Source organism: Oryctolagus cuniculus, chromosome 2 (assembly GCF_051225735.1).
Source record: "Oryctolagus cuniculus isolate XC-2025 breed Fujian yellow rabbit chromosome 2, ASM5122573v1, whole genome shotgun sequence".
Taxonomy (NCBI): domain Eukaryota; kingdom Metazoa; phylum Chordata; class Mammalia; order Lagomorpha; family Leporidae; genus Oryctolagus; species Oryctolagus cuniculus.
The window spans coordinates 21,846,094-21,871,108 of NC_142868.1; the positions used below are offsets into that span (position 1 = coordinate 21,846,094).

Sequence of the window (25,015 nt, forward strand, 5' to 3'; positions counted from 1 at the left end):
GCGCGGCCACAGCCGTCAGCTCCGTGCCAGCCGGGGCTTGCGCTGCGTATGAGAAATGCGGCTCTCAGACAAACGGGAAGCGGCAGACACAGTCCAGAAGGCAAGATTTATTTTTATTTAGAAAGGTTGAAGAGGAAAAATTTAAATCCAATTTAAATATTTACTCCCAGAGGAGATGGACAGACAGCTGAAACAGCCTAACCCAGGCTCGGGACAAAGCACAGGAGATGGCTTTTCCGAAGGAAGCCGCTGGCAGTGAAGAAATCCACTAATGAGAAGGAGCTTCGGGCCTGCGGCTGCAGGGGAGTCGTGAGAGCCATTTAGCCTTTGTGATCCGGGACCCAGCTTTTCTTGCCATGGCGGCTGCCCCTTGCTGGGAGACTTTGGGCAGGTTACTTGGCTGGTCTAAGCCTGGGTGTTGGCATGGGAACGCAGAGGGGAAATGGACCCGTCGCAGTCGGATTTTTATGAAGATCTAACATAAAACCGCAAAGTGAAGTTTTGGCATACAGGAAGTGCTCAGTGAAAGTAAGCTGTCACCTTCGCCTCTACACTGCACCTGCTAAAACCCCACCTCCTGGCTCCTGCTGTAGTGAGACCCTGGAGGTCTAACATGGGGCCCAAGAACCTGAATTTTGGACAAGTTCTCCAGAGTTCTCTACTGGGCAACCAGATTTGGGAGTGAGGGTCCAACAGCCTCACACAGAGGTGGCTCCATCTCCTCCCACGGATACCAGCAGGATTCTCCACCTAGATGTCCTCCTTCAGGGTCAATTCCGTGGCTTCAGAGACTAACAGATGTCTGACAGACACATTGAACTTGGTCTTCCCCAGGCCCCCACTCCCGCCCTGCCCCACCTCCCCCATTTGCCTTCCGGCAGCCCCATGCATCCAGTCACTCAGGCCCCAAACCAGTGATTTCTCCTCCTCTTTGACCCTGCACGTCCCGGGGCAACCCCAAACCCGCCCTGCCTCCTCGCGTCCACCCTGACCTGCTGTTGTCCGTTCTCCATTCACATCTGGAGAAGGCTTCACAAAGAAATCAGACCACGGGGCCCTCCTGCTCACAAAGCATGAGAGTCTTAGATTTATCAGGCCCAAATTCCTCACCACGGCCCTGGAGGCCATTTCTCTTTGACCTCCAAACATTGCACATGGCCTTGCGCGGGGCGTATGCCCCAGAAGCCTCCTCTCTCTCTATCGAAAGCGCAGGCTAAGCTTGTGCCTGACTCAGGGCCGTGGGGCTGGCTTTGGAACCCTTATCTTCAGCCCTCTGCCCCCAGCCTTCCCTCAGTTGCTGCTTTCTCCTGATCTGTGTCTCTGCTCCGATGCCCTGACTTCTACTGCAATGAAAGTAGCTCTGGGATCTTTGGCAGGTGACTCGCGCTCTCTGGAACTCAGTCTCTTCACCTGTAAAATGGAGATAGTAATAGTATCCACCTTGAAAGGCTGAAAGAAGGATTACATGAGTTTAAAAGTACTTTGCTTAAAATAGCGCCGAGTGCTTAGTGCTCAGTAAATGTAAGGTATTAGCTGTATTATCTCATGGAATGACAGCGCTTTGCTCACGGGTCTCAGTAGACTGTGAGATTATGGGGATCTTACTCATCTCTGCATGCAAGCCAACTGGCAGGGTGCCTGGCATAAAGAAGTCACCTGCATTGGATTGAATAGTGTCCTCCCCGCCAGATTCAAGTCCGCACAGATCCTCAGAGTGTGACCTTATTTGGAAACAGAGTCTTTGCAGAGGCAATTAGTTAAGATGAAGTCATACTGGGTGGCTGGTGTCCTTAGAAGAGGGCCACAGAACGAGAAAGGCCACTGGCATCAGAGGCAGAGCCGAAGCCACGTAGCTGGGAGCCTAGGACTGCCAAAGATCACTGGCAGATGTCAGGAGCTGGGGAGCAGCAGGCAAGGCTCATCCCCCAGGCTCTTCAGAGAGGGCTGAACCTTGATTGTCACCTTGATTTTGGACTTCTGTCTTCCAGAGCCATGAGAGAGTGTTGAAACTTTGTCATGGCAGGCTCAGGAAATTGAAACAGTAACTGGTGAGTTAGCGCACAAAGCGAAGTCTCCTCCTTCCCACGACATCCTGACTCCTAGGAGCGGGCAAAGGCTCTCCCCTTCTTTCCTCTGTAATATCACCAGGGAACGTGTTGCTGTGTTAGCAGACAGGGTTCCCTTGGAAGATGCAGTGGGGATCCAGAGGTCTCCCCACCTTAAACTTAGAGGTAAGAAGACCACCTTAAACCTAAAGGGAAGGAGCCGAGTCGCCCCCTACTCCAGTTAAACTCAGCCCACCCCGACCTCAAACTCCAGAACCACGACCTGCCATCAGGACAACGACCTCTGTCCGAGGAAAGTAGAGGGTCTTTGATGACAGCACTGAAGCCTACCCCACAGTTGAACAGTTCTCAGCGCACACCTTGTGCCAGGTGCTGGGCCCAACGCTGAGCACCACAGCCCTGCTGTGTCCTCTCTAGGGAAGCCTCCCACTTCCTCTCTCGAACCATGGCTATTTATACAGATTGAACTGCCTCATTTTCCCAAGGGGGTCATTTGGCAAAGACAAAAATGGCTTAGCGAAACCACAGACCAAAATATGTTTGTGACGAGAACCACCACCCCTCAGGGTGCCCCTTGCTTGGCAAGTTCACTCTCTCCCATCCATATGTGACACTATCAATTCACTCAGGACACAAAGGCACTCAGCCCCAGCTCTCACTCACTCTCTCGCTTGCTCGCTTGCTCTCTCTTGGTCCTGGATTCTTGATCTTCTGAGGTCATTTCCTACAGCCTCTAGTCCAGACCATGCACTGGAGGCGTATTTATTTCCTGGATATATCAGGCTGATTGGAAAATGCAGAATAATAAAAATGATGACAACTGATCTTACTGAGTGCCTACTCCATGCCAGTCTCCATTAACTGAAGTGTGCACTGCAACCCTAAAGGCCAGGACTATTATTAGCTCTAATTTAGTGATGGGGAAACTGAGGAACAGCGAGCTGAATGACTTGCCCAAGGCTGCACAGTGACTAAGTGGTAAGTCACAGGCTGGAGGCTGATGGCAGGAGGTCAGCGCCGGAGCCCAGGCTCCCAGCCACTGCTAGCAGTGAAGTTGAAGGAAACATCTTGCGAGATGCATCATAATGTGACCGAGGACCCCCAGGGATTCCTTTGAGTGTGTACTTTTCCTTGTTTGTTGTGTTGCTAAAAATAACGAGCATGGGTTTTCTTAGCACTAACCCATTGGGAACCTTTACGGAAACAGAAGAATCTGTGATCTTGAGTCTGTAGGACGTGCATTGCATCCCTGGCTCTGCTCTAACTAGCTGTGTGATCTTGAGCAAGGTACTCCCCCTTGCAGACCTGATTACTCCATCTGCCAAGTGATGTGCACAGGTTGTGGTTGCCTGGCACACACAGTGAGCATTCAGTGATTTTAGTTCAGTCAGCCTCCCTCTGCCCACATAGATTTTACATGCCACCCCACAGTTGAGGAGACAGGATACTCCCACCCTGGGTCAAATCTGAGATGACACATTCAGTCGGATCAGTATTAAGAAATTTGAAGCTAGAAGGAATCTCCAGAAATCAAGTTCGATTCCTGACTTTCAGGGCCAACTAAACTATTGTGAAGATGTCACAGTAAATATGAACAATTTGGCCACTGCTGAGCAGTGGGTGCATCTATTTGTTGGAAGACTTGAGGAACAAAATGAACATGGAACTCTGAATTCAAATATAAGATTTGGGCTCCTAACTCAGGAGAGAATGGATGTTAGCCCCTGCTCTGCCCAGCGGACCCAGTTACTTTGAGGCCAAAGGAGACTTGGGTCAGTGAGAAGTCATTGTAAGTGATGAGCTTGCAACTGCAAGGCTTTGTTGGGTAAAGCTGAGTTTTGTTTGAAGTGTTGAACCTGAACAGAGCAGGTTGAAAGGTACTCTTTGGGGTCAAGCATTTGATGCAGTCATTAAGGTGCTTGTCTGGGGTGCCCACAACCCATATCAGAGTTGAGTCCTGGTGCCTCCTCTCCTGTTCCAGCTTCGTGCTGTTGCACACTGTGGGAGGCAACAGGTGACAGCTCAAGTCCTTGGATCCCTGTCACCCACATGAGAGATCCACACTGCATTATGAACTCCTGGCTTCAGCCTGGTGCAGCTCTGACTGTTGCAGGCATTTGGGGAGCGAACCAGTGGATGGAAGAGCTCCGTCTGTCTTTCAAATAAAAATTAAAACAAATAAATGTAAAAGCTACACTCATGTGAGACAGAGGTGCTGGATCCTCTCTATTCACCTCCCTTCCCTCTCCCAATGCAGTCTCCACTTTCCTCCCTGGCCTGTGCCCTGGGAGACACCTCTCAGATCAACCACATTGCTGGTTGACCTCTGGCTTTTAGTCCCTATGGCTGGGGGACTGGACACAAGAGAGGACACAAGAGAGGACACAGTGTTTCTGCCTTTAGCTTCCTGCCAAGCAAGCTATGATTTGGCAGGGCAACAGATTTCTACCTTAGGCCAAAGTCCTGTTGGGTCACCTCTTTCCCTGGACTCCAGCTCTCTCTCTATCCCATCAAGTGGGTTAATTGGGAGGCAATCCAGGAAGGACAGAAACGGATCCGGAAGGGGAAGACAGCCAATGCAGGGTGTGCTCATGACCAGGACCTCTGGAAAACAGTGTGGAACGTGTCTCAGAGTTGTCCCACCCGAGGGGGAGGAGCTGGATTGCTGGATTACCTCAAGGTCTTGGAGCACTAATTGGTTACCCACTGAGGCCAGCTCCAGCTGCTCCCCCTGCCCTCGTGGCCCCCTTGCCCTGCCACACCACCATCCCTTCATTAAACTCTCATCAGTTAAGCCCTTGACTTGATTAAGTCTTTCCTGCCCTCGGTCCCAACAAGAACGAAGGACCAAAACCCACCATAGACGGACCAAATGTCACAGATGCCCAAGTGCCACCATATCCTGTAATCTCTGCTGTTCTTCCTCATGGCCACTTCTTCTCTGAGCACTTTTCGCTCTCTGCCTGTGATGTCCCTGGCTGAAGGGCCCTGCTTGTCCTTACAGAGGGAAGTCCACAGTGGTAGGAGTCGATGCTTCTGAGAACTGCCCCCAAGCAGTGGCTGGGCAGAGCCTCCACAACCCTCAGGTGGAATGTCCCTGAGCTGTGTTCCATCAGTTTTCCAGATGTCTGGATGGAGCTGAGCTGCTCATAGCAGCAACCTGTTCCCCTGCGCACCTTGTATTGCCGGCCTCCCCTTTCCTGCCCATTCCCCATCCACATCCCCACCCCCTAGCAGTTCTTCTTGGGATTACCTCACAACAAACCCCCTTGCATTGGAATCTGTGACTTTGAATTTGCTTCAATGGGAACACAGCCTAAGATACCAGGGAACCATACCTTGATCTGTGACGTAGCTGAGTGCTTTGTCTGTCACTTTTGAGGAACCACGGTCTGTAAACTGGATGCCCTGGCAGGGTTTCTCAGACCCTTTGCGATCAGATCCAGCTGACCATGCAGCTTGACCTTTCCCAGTGCTTTCTCACCACCCTATCTTGCTTGACTTCTACAGGCAGACTGTGCTCAGTTATTTGCAGTTCTTGGAGCACATCCTGATCTGCTGGCCTGGTGCTGTGATGTTTTCCCTGCCTGCAGCATTCTTCACCCACCATTCATTGACCCACCTCTTGGAGGTGCCAGTTGGCCCTGACGCCCTCATGAGGACACACCAAAGCTGGGTAACTAGATTGTCTCCCTTATGAGCTCATGGGCCACCCTCTTCTGATGCTTGCCTACTTTCTCCCACTGCATCGTGAGCTCCTGAAGGCAGGAGCTCTATCTCCTTTAGTGTCAATTTACCAAGCCTAGCACTGTACCACACAGAGTATGTTTTTAAATAAATGCTTGGTGAATTAACAAAAAAAAAAGGTAGTAAAAGAATAACATATTTTATTTTGGAAAGAGGGAGTAGAGAGAGGGTAAGTTACTGCCTTGCAAAAAGCTGGGCGTTGACTTGAAGGTCATGGGGCCACTGAGGGTTGAGCAGTAGAGTTGGAGGTGATGAAGAGTAAGGAGACGAAGTGATGTAGAGAGCAGGACTCCTGCATTCAAATGTCCTGTGTTAAGACCCCTCTGAGTCAGGGAAATAAGGAGGGTCTCAGCTCAGCAGGAATGTGGGATCCTTGTGGCACATTGGGAGGAAGCACAAAGCACGTGGAGTGGCACGGCTCCCTCCGAGCAGGTAGACACAGGCTCTAGGCTGTGAGTCCGCTCATTGTTTCGTGGACTGGCCCTCCCCCCACACTGCCATCTTTCCTTCCTTCCTCGGCTTCCTCTGTTATTGGGTGAGGCTTCCTGGTCAGTCGTTCTGAGAACTGCAGCTTGCAGAGCTTTAGAGACCAGGAACGCCTGCCAGCCAAATCGCCGCTAAAGATCCCCATGGAATTCCGAGAAGGATCCCTCCCTCCGCTGACCTGGGCATTCCAGATAGCGCCAACCGTCCAGTGAGATGGAGACCAGCAGAAGGTCTTACTTTCAGGAGCCCATACATTTCATAGCATTCAACGCGGCCACGGGGAAAATCTTGTGTCACTCTCTTTTTTGTCAACTTGTAACTACCAGGATGCCTGCTATTTAAAGGAATCCTGCTGTGAATCATTTCCAGGATGGGGACTGAGTTTGCAAAGCAAATTGACATCCTCTTTTATCTTTTAATTAATGGCATTAAAAAAAAAAAAACTCCATGAAGTAACTACTATTTCCACTCTTCTAGAATCCAGAAAAATATAAATAACTTAGCAGTAAAAAACTATACAAGGACAACCAGCATTTGTAATAATGACAAAAATGCTTCAAAATCCTAGAACACTGTCTGGAAATTAAACTATTGCCTACAATTCCAAAATCCTAACAACTCTGAGATTCCATGGGGGGGGGTGATTTGAGCACCAAAATTCACATGACAGCAAACACTGACCCAGACAAATGAGAAGTTGTGTATTATCATTGTTTATCTCACTTAGAGTAAATATTCAAGCCCTGTGCTGCAGAAATATGAATGTTTTATTATAGGGCGCTGCCCTCCAGCCTGCTGGGGGCATTGCATGCTCTACAGTTTATGCACACAATGCGAAGTATTCTGGCTTCTGGAACACATCTGGCCCAAAGAGCCTGAGATAAGGGATTCTGAGCTGAGCCTGTGTAAGTTATGTTCAACTTAACGTCAATGTTAAGCAGTTGTTTGGGGTTTCTTGTCTGGGGAAAGCTGAAGAGTGAGCGATTTCCTTTTTAGTACTCCTTCCCCTCCTGGGTCCCTATCGCTACTCCCTGGTCCTGTTCTCTGCCCAGGGATGCAGCCCATGTGGATGGCCGGTGGCAGGCACTGGGTGGAGAACTGAGGAGAGAGGGAGGTTGTGCTGTTTCTGCCCCACTTCCTCCCCACCTCAGTGCCTGTGGCTGGCTCTGCCTGCTTCCTCCCCATGTCAGCTCCCAGGCAGCCCCGGCCTTCACAGCTCTGACACTCAGTGAGCTGAGACCAGGGCAGCCTCCCCTTCTCCCTTCGGCTTACCAGGGTAGGACTTGCTCTCCACTTTTGCAGGCCTCTGCATGCCCTGACCTCCATGCTCATGCTCTGTGTCCTGCCCGCACCTGGGATGAACCCTGCTTCCTGCTGCACATTCCCTAATAGGCCGACAAATCAGAGTCCCTATCATGTCCTGCAAAATGCACTAATCTGGAATTTGTTGAAAGCAAAGTTCACCAACGAATGCCCTGGGCTGAGCCCAGGGTGGCTATGGATGGCTAGGGCAGGAAAGCCCTCTCTCCCACCTGCCCATCTATTTCAGAATGCATTAGTCCTTTGTTCTGTGAGCTTAGTGTCTCTCATCCTCCTTCTGAGTCTTGGCCGGAAGCTTCTGTCTTTGATGTACACTCCTCAACCTGCTCTTGCAGCCTCTGCCACCCTGTCACCATTCACATCCCCAGCCTTCTGCACCACGTTTCGGTTTCTCTCTGCTTTAAGCTCCCACGCTTCCCCACCAGGGCACATGGCAGCCCAGTCTGAGTGAGATCTCTGTCATTCACTAACATTTTCTTCACTCCAATCCCAACACTGTCTCAAGCAGGTCTCTACTATGGACGACTTCCACCAGTAGAAAATCATTGCTTTGGCTTTAGAAAAAAATCCAGATCAATGTTATAAGGGCAAAATTCACCACAAAGATATTTAACTCTCTCCTCTAATCACGTCGGCTTGGCCTAGACATCTGGTCTCTTCCTGGAGTCGGTCATTCCAGCCCCAGATGGGTGTTCCCTGTGGAAGAGAACAATCAACAAGATTAAATTGCTTTGAGTTCATAATTGGTTCTCCAGAACTTCCTCTTCCTATCACAAAACACAGCTTTCTGAGCAACACGTTCAATTTAATCTGCTCCTACAGGGGTCTGTTGGATGGGGGAGCAGAGCTCTCGTGAACAAGATGGGAAAGAGATGATTTCACAACTAAATGGGACTGATACAGTGAGCCGCCTAATAATCCTTATTTTTGGTCTTTAACAAACCTGGTGGCATATACTGTGTTCATGTGACACATTTGAGAGTTGTTCAAATTCCTTTGCTCCCTGGAATTGCATTGCATCAAATATGTGCTAGAAACAGAGGACACAGCTCAGGACTTGGCTTTGCTTTGATATGCAGAAGATTTGGTCAGCCTACTTGTGAAAACTGTATTTAATTACTATGACACAGTGTCATTTTCTTTCTTCTTGCTAATTTATACTTATACAATTATTTTTAAAAAATGCACAGGGGACAATGTCACAGTGCAACAGGGTAAGCCACCACTTGGGATGTCAGCTCCCATATTGGAGTGCTGGTATTGGATGTCAACTATTCCATTTGTGATCCTGCTTCCTGCTAATGCACCTTGGAAGGCAGTGGTTGATGGCCCAAGTCCTTGGGCCCCTGACACCCATGTAGGAGATCAGGATGGAGTTCCTGGCTCCTGGCTTCAGCCTGGTTCTGCCCTGGCTATTGTGGCATTTGATGAGTGAACCAGTGGGTGGAAGCTCTCTCTCTCTTTGTATCTCCATTTGTCTTTCCCTCTCTCCCTGATACTCTGCCAAATAAATAAATAAATAACTCTCTCTTTCAAGAAATCCACGGAACTAATCACTTTTAAGTAAGAGACAGTGTGACACCTTTTCGTGGGCATGGAAACCAAAGTGAGGAAGCCCTGTGCACTGCTAGCGTCCAGTGTAGGGATGCACCTGACTTTGTGCAGGTCACAGAGTAGATGATTGCTCCCTATGTGTGAGTGAAACAGAAGTGAAGTTCAAGTTTCAGCAGAACTCTCCCCTCAGGCCTTTTGTCAAAGGTCAGCATACTTCATCAAGGGCCAGAGAGCAAATAGTATGTTAGGCTTTGGTGCCATGTGGTCTCCTTGTAATTTCTCAACTGCCATTGTAGTGCAAAAGCAGTCACAGACAATAGGTAAGAAAGCAAATCACTGTGCCTTCCAGCCAGTAAACCTTTATTTGCAAAAACAGATGATAGGCTAGATTTGACCTAGGGGCTTATAACTTGTCAAATCTTGCTTTACTTTTTTAATGGAGCAATCACTGCACTGTAAAGTAGTCATGTGTTTCTTGCTTGTCTCCTGTAAAAATCTTTCTAGGAAAGATTCTCCATTGTTACACATTTTGCAAAAACAATTGTCCAACCATTGAGAAACCCATCATAAAAATCACTGATTCATGTAATAATCTTCAATGGATACTGAAATAAGTAGGAGTGTTGAGTGAGAAACGGGATATTTATGTGATCTCCAAATATCTCACCCACAACATACTTATTCATTGCAGAGGGGGAAATAGTAAGTTTTCAGTGGGGAAACCTGGCAGAAACCCCCTGAATCAAGCAAGCAAAGTTAGCACCTCTGATAGTGAGGTAAATCAGTACCACGGACCTCACATCTGTAGAGCCCCTGCCAAAAAGAAATTTATCCAAACTGAGTCGCGAGAAAACGGGAAACAAATTCAGAGGGACAGTCCACCTACTACGTAGGCTATGATCTTCATAAATGTCAATGTCAATGTCACGAAAGACAAAGACTGGGAGACCCACCCAGATTAAAGAAGAGAAAAGCGTGGCAAATGAATGCGATGCACAATCAGGGATTTCGCTTTTTTTTCCAAATTTCATTATTTGGAAGTTTGTCAAAACTTGAAAAAGTTGTGTGGATTTCATAGTTTTGTTTTTTTTTTTATTTGAATGGTAGAGTTACAGACAGTGAGAGGCAGAGAGAAAGAGATATCTTCCATCTGCTGGTTCATTCCCCAAATGGCCACAACAGCCAGAGCTGGGCCGATCCAAAGCCAAGAGCCAGGAGCTTCTTCAGGGTCTCCCATGTGGTACAGGGGCCCAAGCACTTGAGATGTCTTCTACTGCTTTCCCAGGCCATAGCAGAGAGCTGATCAGAAGTGGAGCAGCCAGGACTAGAACCAGCGCCCATATGGGATGCCATGGAGGATTAACCAACTGTGCCACAGCACTGGCCCCTAATAGTATTTTGTATGAAAGTTAATTACCAAATGCTGTTGACTATCCAGCTGTTATGTCCTTGTTTTTAGTACATGCACTGTGGAATATTTACAAGTAGATGAGCATGTTGGTTGGAACTGATCAATTGCTTTGGTTTACCTGTGCCTGATGAGTTCCCTAGACATAGGATTTCCAGTGTCAAAATCAGGAATGCCCCTGGCAGCCTGGAAAGAGCTGGCCAACCCTAGCTGACTTTCAAAAGTGTCAGGGTATAAAACAGGGTATGCGTGTGTGTATACACCTGTGTGAGCACAAGATGTAAAAGCAAATGTGTAAATATCAATGCTGGGGGACATGAACAATGACTCAGTACTAGTCTTGCAACTTTTCTGTGTATGAAATTCAACACAACCTACAGAATGCCTTCCAAAGCAGATTCTAACTTGTTTTTGTGTCCTTGTGGTGAGCACAGTGGCCCAGAGCAGGAGCCACACTGATGTGAGCCCCCAGATTGTGGAGTGTGTTGCTCAAATAACAGCCCCTTGAACTTCCTGCCACACCCTGCAGTATTCCAGTTGGAATACCAAAAGCTTTGCTTGACATATCTAATATACCACATTTTATATCCCAAAGTATGAGGCTAGTCAATGATTACTGAACCAAAGACTACATGTTAGGTACTTTCCCCCAGGTACTACTTTCAGTCCTCATGACAGTCACCTTGGTGGAGTCCACTAAGAAGTCAAATAGGGTTAGGTGTTGTGGCACAGACGGCTAAGCCACAGTTAGGGCACCAGAATCCTATCTCAAGTGCCTGAGATCTAGGCCAGCCTCCTTTCTGATCCAGCTTCCTGCTAATCACACCCTGGAAGACAGTGGGTGATGGTTCACAAACTTAGATCCCTACCACCCACATGGGAGACATGGAGAGAGTTCTAGGTTCCTGGCTTTGGCCTGGCCTTTCGCTGGTTTTTGTGGGCATTTATGGAATGAACCAGCAGATGGGAGATCTGTCTATTTCTCCCTCAGTGTCACTCTGCCTTTCAAATAAGCAGAAGATAAATAAATCAACTTAAAAACAGTTAAAGAACTTGACCAGGGCACACAACTACAAAGTGGGCAAGGTGGGATCCAAAACCAGCACCAAACAACTCAAGAGAACACAATGAAAGTTAGTTAAATAATAAATGGTCATCCCTGCTGTAGTATATTAAGCAGCTATTTTGAAGTATGAGATATCATTGCATATAATAACAGAGGAAGTTATCAAAGATATATTGTTAAGTCCAAATAACCAAGCAGCATTCAATTTATGTTGTGTAAATCCTTTTGTGCCTTTGGATATGTGTTTAATTTCTACAAACGTGTGATTGCAAGTATAAAACCGTATACATACACACACATTTTGGGTTAATAGAATGTCAAGGACAAGAGGTCTCAAACTTTACAGGGCATGAAAAGCACCTGATGAACTTATTAAAATCCATGTGATTCATACCCTGCTCCTACTAAAGAATTATCCTGGGACAGGATCCAATGGCTCCTAGAATCTGTAAGGCCACAAATCAAGCTATTTCTGGTGGTTTCATTTTAGAGAACAGAATTTTTTAACTTTTCAATTTTTCTACTTTTTTTTGTTTGATTTATATATTTGAAAGGCAGAGTGACAGGGGCGAGGGAAGTAGGGAGAGACAGGCAGGGATCTTCAATCCTCTAGTTCATTCTCCAAAGGACTACAAAGGGCCAGAGTTGGGCCAGGCTGCAGCTAGGAGCCAGGAACTCCCTTCAGATCTCACATGTCGGTATAGCCCTAGCACTTAGGTTATCATCTGCTGCTTTCCCAGGCACATTAGCAGGGAGCTGGACTGGAAGCAGAGCAGCTGGGACTTGCACCAGCCATCTGATACAGGATGCCAGCGTGGCAAGAGGCTTAATGCTGGCCCTTACTTTTAACTTCTTAAAAAATTTCCTACTGTGTAAATATTTTGGAACCATCCTGTTCCATGTTTACACAAGTAAAGTGCATTTGAACACCTTCCCTGATGCCAACCCTGTTATCACAGCACTGTAGCTGCCTGTTATGATACAGGAAGCAGAGCATCAGCCCTGGGGATGCCAGACATGGTGTGGCCATGCTGTCTGAGTGCATCCTCCCAGATGCCAAGGGCAAGGGCAAGACCAGGCCTTAGTTCGTATGTAGAAGAATCATCTGTGCTTCTGGAAATAATCACTGTGGTGTCCCTAAAGAAATGGATGCCAAGGAGATTGACACTCAGTGAGCAAAGGCAGGCTGTGACCTCCCAAAAAGCCATTGGGAGCAAGGACAAAGGACTTCCGCAGTACCAACTGGTCCCTAAAACAAAAGAAGAGCGGACTGCTCTCACCTTGGGCATTTGTTTCCTCTCTTAGGACAGTGTCCCTGGAAGCTCCCTAGGTGGTACGTGGAAGGTCAAGGCAGCAGGGAGTACCTTCAAGGCCTGCTAGTGTGGCTGGGCTTCCAGGGCCAGATCCAGCCCCGGGGTCATTCTGCTTCTGTTTGCCCTGAACACAGCGGGGAATGGTGGAGAGAGGAGGGAAGCATTTGCACAGAAACAAATTGCAATGTGGTCGGTGTGCATCCAGCGTCTTATTGTTTCTGATCATCAGCGCACATACCCTGGGCCAAGCTGCCGGCGCCAAGGCCTTAGTCATAGTCACAGTCAAAGCTGCGATTTCCCTGTTTCTGTTCTTGTCGCCTTCAGTCTGTGGTCAACACTGCGGTCACAGTAATCTTGTCAGATCATGTCACACGTCTGCCTCCGCTGGCTTCCATCGCACTCAGAATAAAGTCCAGATGGCTGAACGACCTTGCTCCGCCTGGATACCAGAAACCTCTCTGACCTGAACGAACGCTGGTCCCAACCTCCATTGCTCCTCTACAACTGCCCTACCCTGCTGCTGGTCCCCACATGACCCAAATAGCGCATGACTCAGGGCTACCATATTTACCCTTCCGAAGGCTAGAATGCCGTTCCCTACGACATCTACACGAGTTTCTTCCTACCAACTCTAGTTCTTTGCTCAAATAACCCTTCTCAGTGAGGTCTTTCCTGGGTCCCATGTCTAAAATGACAAGTTTCAACCTCCCACCCCCACTCCATCTGTTTTCCTTTAGATCTTAACACGTACTCTATCTAATGTATGTGTTTTATGCATTTGGTGATAGTCTTTACCCCATCAGACTGTAAGTTCTGTCCAGAAATGTGTTTATGCTCACTCCTGTGTTTTCAGTGTCTAGACCATCCCCTGGGATGTAGCAGGCCCAGAGTATCTGTAGGCTGGCCACAAAATGAACAGGGCTCACATAAGCTGCTGGCCTCCATGCCACCAGGGTAAGGGTGCAGGGGTAGGGATGCAGGCGGTGCCAACGTGGTGCATGAAAGAAAGGATCCTTTCAATTAAGCATGCACGTGAATAAAGTTGTGGTTCCAGGCTATGTAAAGCGCCACTGCATCCTTATCACCTTTGCTTTTTTTCTTTTTTTTTTTTTTAAGATTTATTTATTTGAGTGTGTGTTATAATAACACACATTCACACAGAGATATCTTCCTTCTGCTGGTTTATTCCCCCAAAGGGCTGCAATACCTGGAGCTGGGCCAGGCCTAAGCCAGGAGCTAGGAACTCTACTCAGGTCTCCCCCATGGGAGGCTTCAAGGCCGAGTACTTGAACCGTAACCTGCTGCCTTTCAGAATATGTATTAGCAGGAAGCTGGATCTGAAGTGGAGTAGCCAGGACTCAAACTGGCACTCCAAAATGGAATGCGGGCAACCCAAATGGTGGCGCACTGCACTGCACTGCAATGCCAGCCCCTCCTTACCACCCATTCTTCTGAGGGTCACTGCTCACATCTTAGCAAAGATGCCTAGGTGCACCTGCCTTCCACATTCTGGTTGAAGCTGCTTCAGAGGACTGCTTTGGAAATCATTGGCAATGAGTGACTCAGTTAATGCACAGTGGACTCGGAGTCTCAGCGGGCCTCATATGTACTTGAGAATTCTTCAGAAGCCAGATAAAATCTAGCCTTGAAGTTGTTTTCAGATGGAATGGAACTTTTATGAATAATCACTTCGACAATTACTGAAGCTGCTCTAATTCGGTGCTTTATGGGCACTCATTTAAACACGTGTTGATCCTGGTTGGACGGCACTCCTTGCATAGTTTAAGGATGATGACTGTTTCGAGATCCAGTTATGATTATGGGCCCACAGTGCTTGGGCCTAGAAAACCTGATGTATGAAACAGGCCTGACCAGAATCAGAAATTAGCAAAAGTGAAGTCTCCTTTTAATGCCTGTTAACACAGGCCCTGATCAGAGGTGGAATTGCTGGAATGCTCCATGACTGTGGCAGGGAGTCAGGAAATGGTGGCGGAGCTCATGGGGGTTGCCTGGAAACCCCATCTCAGCCTGCTCCTGCAGCACAGGCAGCCGGGTACCCATTCCCGTGCACGGCACAACTTTGGTGGCCAAGCAGCCCACAGGCCTTCCAAGGCCTGAAAGGTGTTTACTGACATTTTGTGATACCTTTGCAGAATTCCACTGACCCACGGAAGACAAGATGGGACTTTTCCTGCAGTCGTGGCCACATGGGCAAACAGATGTCACATCAGCCACCAGGGCCCGCTGGCTGGGCAGAGCGTTTTAAATCCCCTTCAAGGCTGTCCCTCCTCTGCAATAGCCTTCGCCCTGTGGTTCTCCCAGGCCCCTGACCACCACCAGCTTCAGCTGCCATTGCTGAGGGTTCTCGGTGCTCTCTCTGGCAGGGGTACATTTGTTTGTCACAGGCAGAGGCTGGCTCTGAAAGGAGCCATGCAAACTTCCTTCTGGCAATGAAAGGGAGACAGCCCCGCCCTCGCCTGCGCCATCTCCTGCAAGGCTGTCCAAGCGTAGAGCCAGGGGCGGGCCTAAGGGACAGATGTCAGCCAGCGCAGAGAGAGATCATTCTGTTTGTTTTTCTTGCTAGCCCAGCACGACTTTGAACCCACTCTGTAAATACAAGAGACAGGAGCACAAAACTCTTAACACGTCCTGCTTTCCTCCTGACAGTGTGCTGACATTTCAGAGCCCCATATGTTTCATGAAACACAGTTTCATGCAAATACATTTTTTTGGAAAAAACTGTACTCGGGTTATTACATTCTGGGGGTGGGGGCTGCCTGTGGACTGTGGAGGAGCCTTCGCACGATCCAGCCTTGACAACAGCAGACCCATTTGAAAGGTTTAAAATTGAGAAGTGATAGAAGACCTGTAATGCCAGGGATACATTAAGCCTCAGAAGGAAGTAGTGTTGTTTTTTTTTTTTTTTTTTTTTTTTTTTTTTTTAAGATTTATTCATTATTTGAAGGTCAGAGTTACACAGAGAGAGAAGGAGAGGCAGAGAAAGAGAGAGAGGTCTTCCATCCGCTGGTTCACTTCCCAGATGGCCGCAACGACCCAAGCTGCGCTGATGCGAAGCCAGGAGCCAGGAGCTTCTTCTGGGTCTCCCACGCGGGTGTAGGGACCCAAGGACTTGGACCATCTCCTACTGTTTTCCCAGGCCATAGCAGAGAGCTGGATTGAAAGTGGAGCAGCCAGGACTTGAACCAGTACCCATATGGGATGGTGGCACTGCAGGCGGTGGCCTTACCTGCTATGCCACAGTGGCGGCCACGGAAATAGTTTTAATAAACACTTCCCACTCAAAAATGGCCAACTGGACAGAGTTTAGAGCATGCCAGTCGCCCACAGAGTTGTGATGCCCACTTGCTCGTTAGCTCCCAGCACAGATTCCTCCCCTCCCCACCTGGGTCCTCCTTGAAAGGGAACACGCCCCTCTTCCATTCTCATTGGTGGTCTGAGTAGCATTGGTCCTGCCCAGGAACAGATTCTACTTGGCTCAAACCAATCAGCGTCTCTTATTCCTTAGGTCATGTTGACTGCTCAGGGATGGTCTGGTGATCCAATCTGGGCTACCGAGAGAGGCGACAGTCCCAGAACTTGGGAGGAAAACACGAAAGGAGAGTCTCTGTGCACCTGGCAGGGTGGGGGAAGTGCAATGTGGAATTGCTGAGGGGAGAGGGCCCACCACTGCCTGGAGCCCCAAGGCCACTGGAGGTGCTCAGGGCCACATCCTGGTGGGCCCCGTGCCCACAGAGCCAGCCCCATCTCTGGCCCTTTCCGTAGTGAGCTGATTCAACTCTTCGCTTTCTATCACTGGTGACAGAAACAATGCAAGCTACTAGAGCTCTCCCAAGTCAGGACGAGCCAGCATCTGACGAGACCCTGGAATCTGGCGGCCCACGTGTTTTCCTGTCTTTATTGCTATGGCTTGGATTTCCCTAGCGCTCCGCCCCCACTCTCGTCTCTTTTCACATGGAACTCCATGTGCTGCTTCAGAGCCACCCTGGCCTCTCTCTGACTCTGTGCCATCCTCATTGACCCCACTCCCTGCTTCCAGGGCTGGACATGTGACCCAGATAACCAATTAGGACTTTCCATTCACAGGGCCACTTGACTCGATTGGGATGGGTACCGGATCCCAAGATGGCCAGTGAGAATAAGACCCAATAATTTTAACTGAGAAGCAATCAAGTAGGCCTGCTGATGAAGGAAGCTAAGAACATCTTCATGGACATGCTTGCTACTATGTGGGAGAGAACATTCCAGAAAATGCAGCAACAGGGAAGAAAGAAAGAAGTCATTAAGAGACGGTGAGAGAAGAACCAAGCTCTAGCAATATCATAACGAGCCTGGATCTAGCCATGCCTGAAGCAGTAAAACAATAACTTCCTCCTTAGTAAGATAGTTTGAGATGGGTTTTCTGTCACTTGGGTTTAGAATTTTGACAAATATAGATGCAAAATAATTTTTGCACTACTATCAATATTTTTATTTATTATAATCATTTTCCTTAGTATAAAATTAAGGAATTTTTTAAAAGATTTATTTATTTATTTAAAGGCAGAAATAGGGAGAAAGAGAGACAGATATCTTTCATCTGCTGATTCGCTCCCCTAATGGATGCAAAGGCCAGGGCTAGGCCAGGCTGAAGCCAGGAGCCAGGAATTTCTTCTGGATCTCCCGCATGGGTGCAGGGCCCAAGCACTTAGGCCATCATCCACTGCACTCCCAGACATATTAGCAGAGAGCTGGATCAAAAGCGAAGCAGCTAGGACTCCAGCTGGTGCCCTGTCGCTCCCCCTGTTCGTGGAGGAACGACACTAAACCCTGCCTAGGCTTCCTATCCGAGTCACGGCACCATTATGTCCCTCCCCGTCTTCGTGGAGGAACGACACAGGACCCTGCGCTGTTCTTTTGTCTGCTCGGCCTTCCCCGGGTTTGCTGCTGGTTCTTCCCGGGTTGGCTACCGTCCCTTCCACCTCCGTGGAAGGGCGGTTCCCCCTGCCACTTTCCCCACTTCCGCGGGGGAGCGGCACACCGCCAGCCAGCTCTCTCGGGGGCTGCACAGGTGTTCCTTCAGATAGATGTTCCTGGTGCATGGTGTCTCTCTCCTCCTTTATAGTCCTCTTCCACCAATCCCAACTCGGCTGCCCACACGCCGAGTACGCTGCTCTCCTCCAATCAGGAGCAGGTCCTACAGTTTGTTGGTTGAACTGGAGGCAGCTGTGTAGAAGCTGTTTTTCTCCTCTCCCAGCGCCATATTGTGGGAGAGCAGATGCATAGAATCAGTCTTAATTCCAGTAACTTAGTCTAGTCCGAGTTGCTCCCAGTTGCTCCCCACAGTGCCCTTTCAGAATGCTGGTACTGCAGGCAGAGGCTCAACCTTCTGTGTACAGCACTAGCCCCAGAATTAGTGAATCTTCCAGACGGAACATCTGGAAAACCCAGAAAAACACATAATTGTATCCTAGAACTCTGAGATTACGGCTGTTAATCTCTTAGTATATGCTCTCTGAGACTTTTCCACAGGCATAGTTATGGACTTCTGCAACATAATTTCCACATTATACAACTGAATTATGGCTTGGTTACCTAATTCTTTCTTTTTAATAACAGTGGCCACTTTCTTTACTTGTTTTGCATACATTCACAGTCATTTACCAGAATAAATTGGCATGGCCATATGCATAATAAATTTCACATTGTTTTCTCCAATGTTTATTATAAACAAGGTTTAAGCAAATTTATTGAGGTACTCCTTTGTATAGGATAAACTCCTCAAAGTAGAGTTTCTGGGTAAAAGGAATGATGTTTAAGGATTTTGGTTTATAAGGACATTGCCAAATTGTCTGGAACAACATTATTTGGATTTTTTTCCCAGATCTATTACTTAAGGAAAACATCATGCTTTTCATAAATACTTTAGGAATATAGTGATTTTTCCCATGGTATCCACCCTCTCACTCACCACTCTCCTCTTCCCTCTCCTATTCCTATTCTTATTTATTTATTTTTTTTGACAGGCAGAGTGGACAGTGAGAGAGAGAGACAGAGAGAAAGGCCCTCCTTTGCCGTTGGTTCACCCTCCAATGGCCACCGCAACCGGCACGCTGCGGCCGGCACACCACGCTGATCCGAAGGTAGGAGCCAGGTACTTATCCTGGTCTTCCCATGGAGTGCAGGGCCCAAGCACTTGGGCCATCCTCCACTGCACTCCCTGGCCACAGCAGAGAGCTGGCCTGGAAGAGGGGCAACCAGGACAGAATCCGGCGCCCCAACCAGGACTAGAACCCTGTGTGCCAGCGCCGCAAGGCGGAGGATTAGCCTAGTGAGCCGTGGCGCCGGCCCCTATTCTTATTTTTTATTAAGATCTATTTTCTACTATCTTTATACACATGCACCTAACTCTATACTAAGTAAAACGTTTGACAAAATGTATGAAAACAAAAAACAAAAACCCTGTTCCTCAACAGTCAAGACAAGGGCTTTTCAAACTCACTTCATCTGGACAGTTAATTTCATTTGTATGAGTTACCTTTAAGGTGCTCTATAAGTTATCACAGATCAGGGGGAACATACGGTATTTGTCCTTTTGGGACTGGCTTATTTCACTAAGTAAATGTTGTCCAGTTTCATCCATTTTGTTGCAAATCACAGTATTTTTTTGCCACCGTGTAGTATAACATAGTATACATATCCCATAATTTCTTTATCCAGTCTTCAGTGGATGGGCATTTGGGTTGATTCCAGATCTTAGCTATTGTGAATTGAGCTGCAATAAACATGGAGGCACAGATAGCTTTTTTGTTTACTGAATTTATTTCCCTTGGTAAATTCCCAGGAGTGGGATGGCTGGGTCATATGATAGGTCTACATTCAGCTTTCTGCAGTATCTCCATACTGTCTTCCACAGTGGCTATGCCAGTATACATTCCCACTAACAGTGGATTAGGGTACCTTTTTCCCCACATCCTTACCAACATTTGTTGTTTTTTGATTTCTGTATGAAAGCCACTCTAACTGGGTGAGGTAAAAACTCATTGTGGTTTTGATTTGCATTTCCCTAATGGCTAGTGATCCTGGACATGTGACTCAGATAACCAATTAGGACTTTCCATTCACAGGGCCACTTGACTGGATTGGGATGAGTACCTGATCCCAAGATGGCCAGTGAGAATAAGACCCAATAATTTTAACTCATGAGTCTATTGGCCATTTGGATTTCCTCTTTCAAAAAATTCCTGTTTAAGTCCTTTGCCCTTTTCTTAACTGGGTTGTTTGTTTTGTTGTTGTTGAGTTTCTTGATGTCTTTATATATTCTGGCTACTAATCCTTTATAATTGCAAATAATTTCTCCCATTCTGTCAGTTGCCTCTTCACTTTGTTGAGTGTTTCTTTTGTAGTGCAGAAGCTTCTCAATTTGAGGCAATTCCATTTGTCAATTTTGCCTTTGATTGCCTGTGCCTCTGGAGTCCTTTCCAAGAACTCTTTGATGATGCCAATGTCTTAGAGGGTTTTGTGGGGAGCAACTCGGACTAGACTAAGTTACTGGAATTAAGACTTATTCTATGCATCTGCTCTCCCACAATATGGCGCTGAGAAGGGAAACAGCTTCTACTCAGCTGCCTCCAGTTCAACCAATAAACTGTAGGACCTGCTCCTGATTGGAGGAGAGCAGTGTACTCGGCGTGTGGGTAGCAGAGTTGGGATTGGTGGAAGAGGACTATAAAGGAGGAGAGAGACAACATGCACGAGGAACATCTAAGGGGAACATCTAGCTGAAGGAACACCTGTGCAGCCCCCGAGAAAGCCGGCCGGCGGTGTGCCGCTCCCCCGCGGAAGTGGGGAATGTGGCAGGGGGAACCGCCCTTCCACGGAGGTGGAAGGGATGGTAGCCAACCCGGGAAGAACCAGCAGCAAACCCGGGGAGGGCCGAGCAGACAGAAGAACAATGCAGGGTCCTGTGTCGTTCCCCCACGAAGACGGGGAGGGACATAATGGTGCCGTGACTCGGATATGAAGCCTAGGCAGGGTTCAGTGTTGCTCCTCCACGAAGAGGGGGAGCGACAGGTTTCCCAAATGTTCTCTAATAATTTGATGGTATCAGTCAAAGATTTAGGTCTTTAATCCACTCTGAGGGCATTGTTGTGTAAGGTGTAAGGTAGGGGTCTTGCTTCATACTTCTGCATGTAGAGATCCAGTTTTCCCAGCACCTTTTGTTTAATAGACTATCCTTGCTCCAGGGATTGGTTTTAGCACCTTTGTCAAGATAAGTTGTAGATGTGTGGCTTTATTTCTGGAGTTTCTATTCTATACAATTGGTCTATCCATCTGTTTTTGTACAAGTCTGTTGTGATTATAAATGCCCTGTAGTATGTTTTGAAATCTGGTGTTGTGGTGCCTCCAGCTTCTTTTAGTCATATACAATTGCTTTAGCTATTTGGGGATTTTGTTGAGGATTTTTGCCTCTATGTTCATCAGGGAAATTGGTCTGTAGTTCTCTTTCTCTGTTGCATTTTTTTAAGATTTATTTATTTATTTGAAATTCAGAGTTACACAGAGAGAGGAGAGGTAGAGAGAGAGTGAGGAGTCTTCTATCCACTGGTTCACTCCCCAGTTGGTTGCAATGGCTGGAGCTGTGCCGATCAGAAGCCAGGAGCCAGGTGCTTCTTCATGGTCTCCCATGCGGGTGCAGGGGCCCAAAGACTTGGGCCCTCTACTGCTTTCCCAGGCCACGTCAGAGAGCTAGATCAGAAGTTGAGCAGCTGAGACTTGAACTGGCACCCACATGGGATGCCAGCCAGCATTGCAGGCAGTGGCTTTACCCACTACACTACAGCATATTTTACAGGTTTAGGAATTGAAGTGATGCTGGCTTCATATAAGGAGTTTGGAAGGATCCCTCCCTTTCAATCATTTTAAATGGCTTGAGAATTGAAGTTACTTCTTCTTCAAATGTCTGGTAGAATTCAGCAATGAAGCCTTCTAGTCCTGGGCTTTTATTTGCTAGGAGGGTCTTTATTACTGATTCATTTTTTGTCTTGGTTATTGGTCTTTTTAGGTTTTCTATGTCTTCATGGCTCAATTTAGGTAGATTGTATGTGTCTAGGAATCTATTCATTTCTTCTAGGTTTCCTGGTTTGTTGGTATAGAGCTCTTTGTAGCAATTTCTGATGATTGTTTTTATTTCTGTGGTTTCTGCTGTTACATTTCCTTTTTGATTTGGGTCTTCTTTTCTTTTTTTTGTTAGTTTAGCTGATGGTGTGTAATTTTTTTATATTTTCAAAAAACCAACTTTTCATTTTGCTGATCTTTTGTATTGATTTTTTGGTTTTAATTTTATTTATTTATCTTCTAATTTTAATTATTTCTTTTCTCCTACTAGTTTTGGGCTTGGTTTTCTGTTGTTTTTCTAGGTCCTTGAGTTGCATTGATAGCTCATTTATTTGGTGCCTTTATCATTTCTTGATGTTGGCACCAATTGCTATAAACTTTCCTCTTTTTTAAATTAATTAATTAATTTGTTTATTTTGACAGGCAGAGTGGACAGTGAGAGAGAAAGAGAGAAAGGTCTTCCTTTGCCGTTGGTTCACCCTCCAATGGCCGCCACAGCTGGCGCGCTGCGGCCGGCACGCTGCACTGATCCGATGGTAGGAGCCAGGTGCTTCTCCTGGTCTCCCATGCAGGTGCAGGGCCCAAGCACTTGGGCCATCCTCCACTTGGCCCAAGCACTCCCAGGCCACAGCAGAGAGCTGGCCTGGAAGAGGGGCAAGCAGGACAGAATCCGGCGCCCCGACCAGGACTAGAACCTGGTGTGCTGGCGCCGCAAGGCGGAGGATTAGCCTAGTGAGCCACGGCGCCGGCCAAACTTTCCTCTTAACACTGCTTTTGCTGTATCCCATAAGTTTTTTGCTTGTTTATTTGTTTTTTAAAGAGTTATTTATTTATTTGAAAGTCAGAATTACGGAGAGGCAGAGGCAGAGAGAGAGTGAGAGGTCTTCCATCCAATGGTTCACTCCCCAGGTGGCCACAACAGCTGGAACTGCACCCATCTGAAGGAAAGAGCTAGGAACTTCTTCCAGGTCTCCCAGGCAGGTGCAGAGGCCTAAAGACTTGGGCCATCTTCCATTGCTTTCCCAGACCACAGCAGAGAGCTGGATCAGAAGTAGAGCTGCCAGAACTTGTACCTGCCCCCATAGGAATGCTGGCACTGCAGGCAGTGGCTTCACCTGCTATGCCACGGTGTTAGCCCCCCATAAATTTTGATATATTGTATTGGTATGAACATGGATCCTGCAGCAATGACCCTCACAAGGAAATCAGGGAACCCCTAGCATGTAGAGCGGCCCACAGTGACTGTCCAATGTCCCAGCCACATCCTGAAGCCTCCCATGAAGCCACAGTGTTTTCACAGTCCCAGCACACAAGGCTCCCACAGTCATGAGTACCCAGCCCCTTTGTCAATTCTCCCTGCCAGACTCAGGCGTCTCCTCTCAGCTGGTTGCCGAGTGCTTGGACACAGGCTAGTGCAGCTGTTGTGTATGTCTAAAATGGTGCCCACCCTATTTCAGCTAGTTACAGGATGCCAGTGCCAGGTAGTTGGTGAGAGAGAAATATGCCTCCATTTATTTTTCCTCTAGGTTAGCAGGTACACTGTCCTCCCAGGACTCCAAGTCAGACACTCGACAGGCTCTCTCTGCAGCCTTATCACCAGTGGCTTGGGCTGCTGCAGTCTGGTCTTACCTCACTCCAAAGCTGATGCTGAGGCTCTGCTGCTGGGGTCCTGGGTTGTGCGCATTCACACCCTTCATGTAGGTCCACAGTGTCCCTCTAATTTGCATAGAGTTTCCTGTGTCATTTACTCTTCCCTAAGATTGTGCTCTCTCCACCTTTTTTTTTTTTTTTTTTAAATCATCTTCCCCTAGACTAGAGCCATAAGTTCCCTCCCTATTCCACCATCTTGACTCTCTCCATTATTTGGATTTATACCCTGGCAGCTTCTCTGCATACACTGGACTCCACTGTCACCTCAATTACTAATTAAACATTCTTTTCATTTGTTGTTAGCTATATTGATGTTTTCTTGATTTGCCCCATCCTATCCAAAGGATTGAGATTCTTCTGCTTTTCTTCCAGGAGGAAATGGGTATATAAAGGCATGCCTCATTTTTCATTTTTGTTATTTCTCCGTTGACATTTTCTGCTGTAACAAATTCCAGGCCCTAGTTACAAACACCCACTGCCCATTGTTTTGAATTTTTGTTACCTGTTTTCCGTACCACTGAGCTGCTATGAGTTAAGCACAATGACCTAAGAGGTGCTATTGTGCAGTTTCTCTAATTAAGAAAGTGGGATATGGAGCCAGCCTTTATGGGTTTAGCCCAGACTTCCCATTTAGCAGTTATGTGAAATCAGACAGATTGTTCTAAAATCTCTGTGTCTCATTTTCCTCTTCTGTAATATGCGGATAGTAGTACCTGCTTCATAAGGTTGTGAGGACATCAGTGGGTTAGGTAATACCCTGGTACTAGGATCTAGGAAACATAAGCCCTCAATAAACAATAACAAGTGGTAACTGAATGTACTAACAAACTTGTATTGAATAGTTACTGTGATACAACTGATGCAAACATCCATTTGATCTTTAACAACTCTGAATCAGCTCTCTCTTTTTTTGTTTGTTTTTTTTTTGGGGGGGGTTGTTTTTAAAGATTTATATATTTATTTATTTGAGAGTCCGAGAAAGAGAGAAAGAGAAAGATCTTCCATCTGCAGGTTCACTCCCCCAGGGCTGAGCCAGACTGTGGTAAGGAGCCAGGAGATTCACCCAGTTGTCCCACACAGGTGGTAGGAGCCCAAACACCTGCACCAGCTTCTGCTGCTTTTCCCAGGCCATTAGCAGGGAGCTGGATTGGAAGTGGAGCTGACGGACATGAGCCAACGTCTGTATGGGATACCAGCGTTGCAGATAGCAACTTTACCCACTATGCCACAACACTGACCAGGGCTCCTTGATTTTTTTTTAATGTCCATTTTACATATGAAGAGAGGAAAG

The 25,015-nt window shown here is 47.4% G+C and overlaps 1 long non-coding RNA gene across 2 annotated transcripts in view; it reads right to left on the minus strand.

Moving 5' to 3' along the window:
- Nucleotides 1–6,996: 6,996 nt before the first annotated feature.
- Nucleotides 6,997–25,015, minus strand: part of LOC149127703 (uncharacterized) — a 58,211-nt gene continuing 40,192 nt past the window's right edge. For both annotated transcript variants that reach the window (XR_016229838.1, XR_016229839.1), the window contains one exon: nt 6,997–8,315. This is a non-coding gene — a long non-coding RNA (uncharacterized LOC149127703). The remainder of the gene's footprint in view (nt 8,316–25,015) is intronic.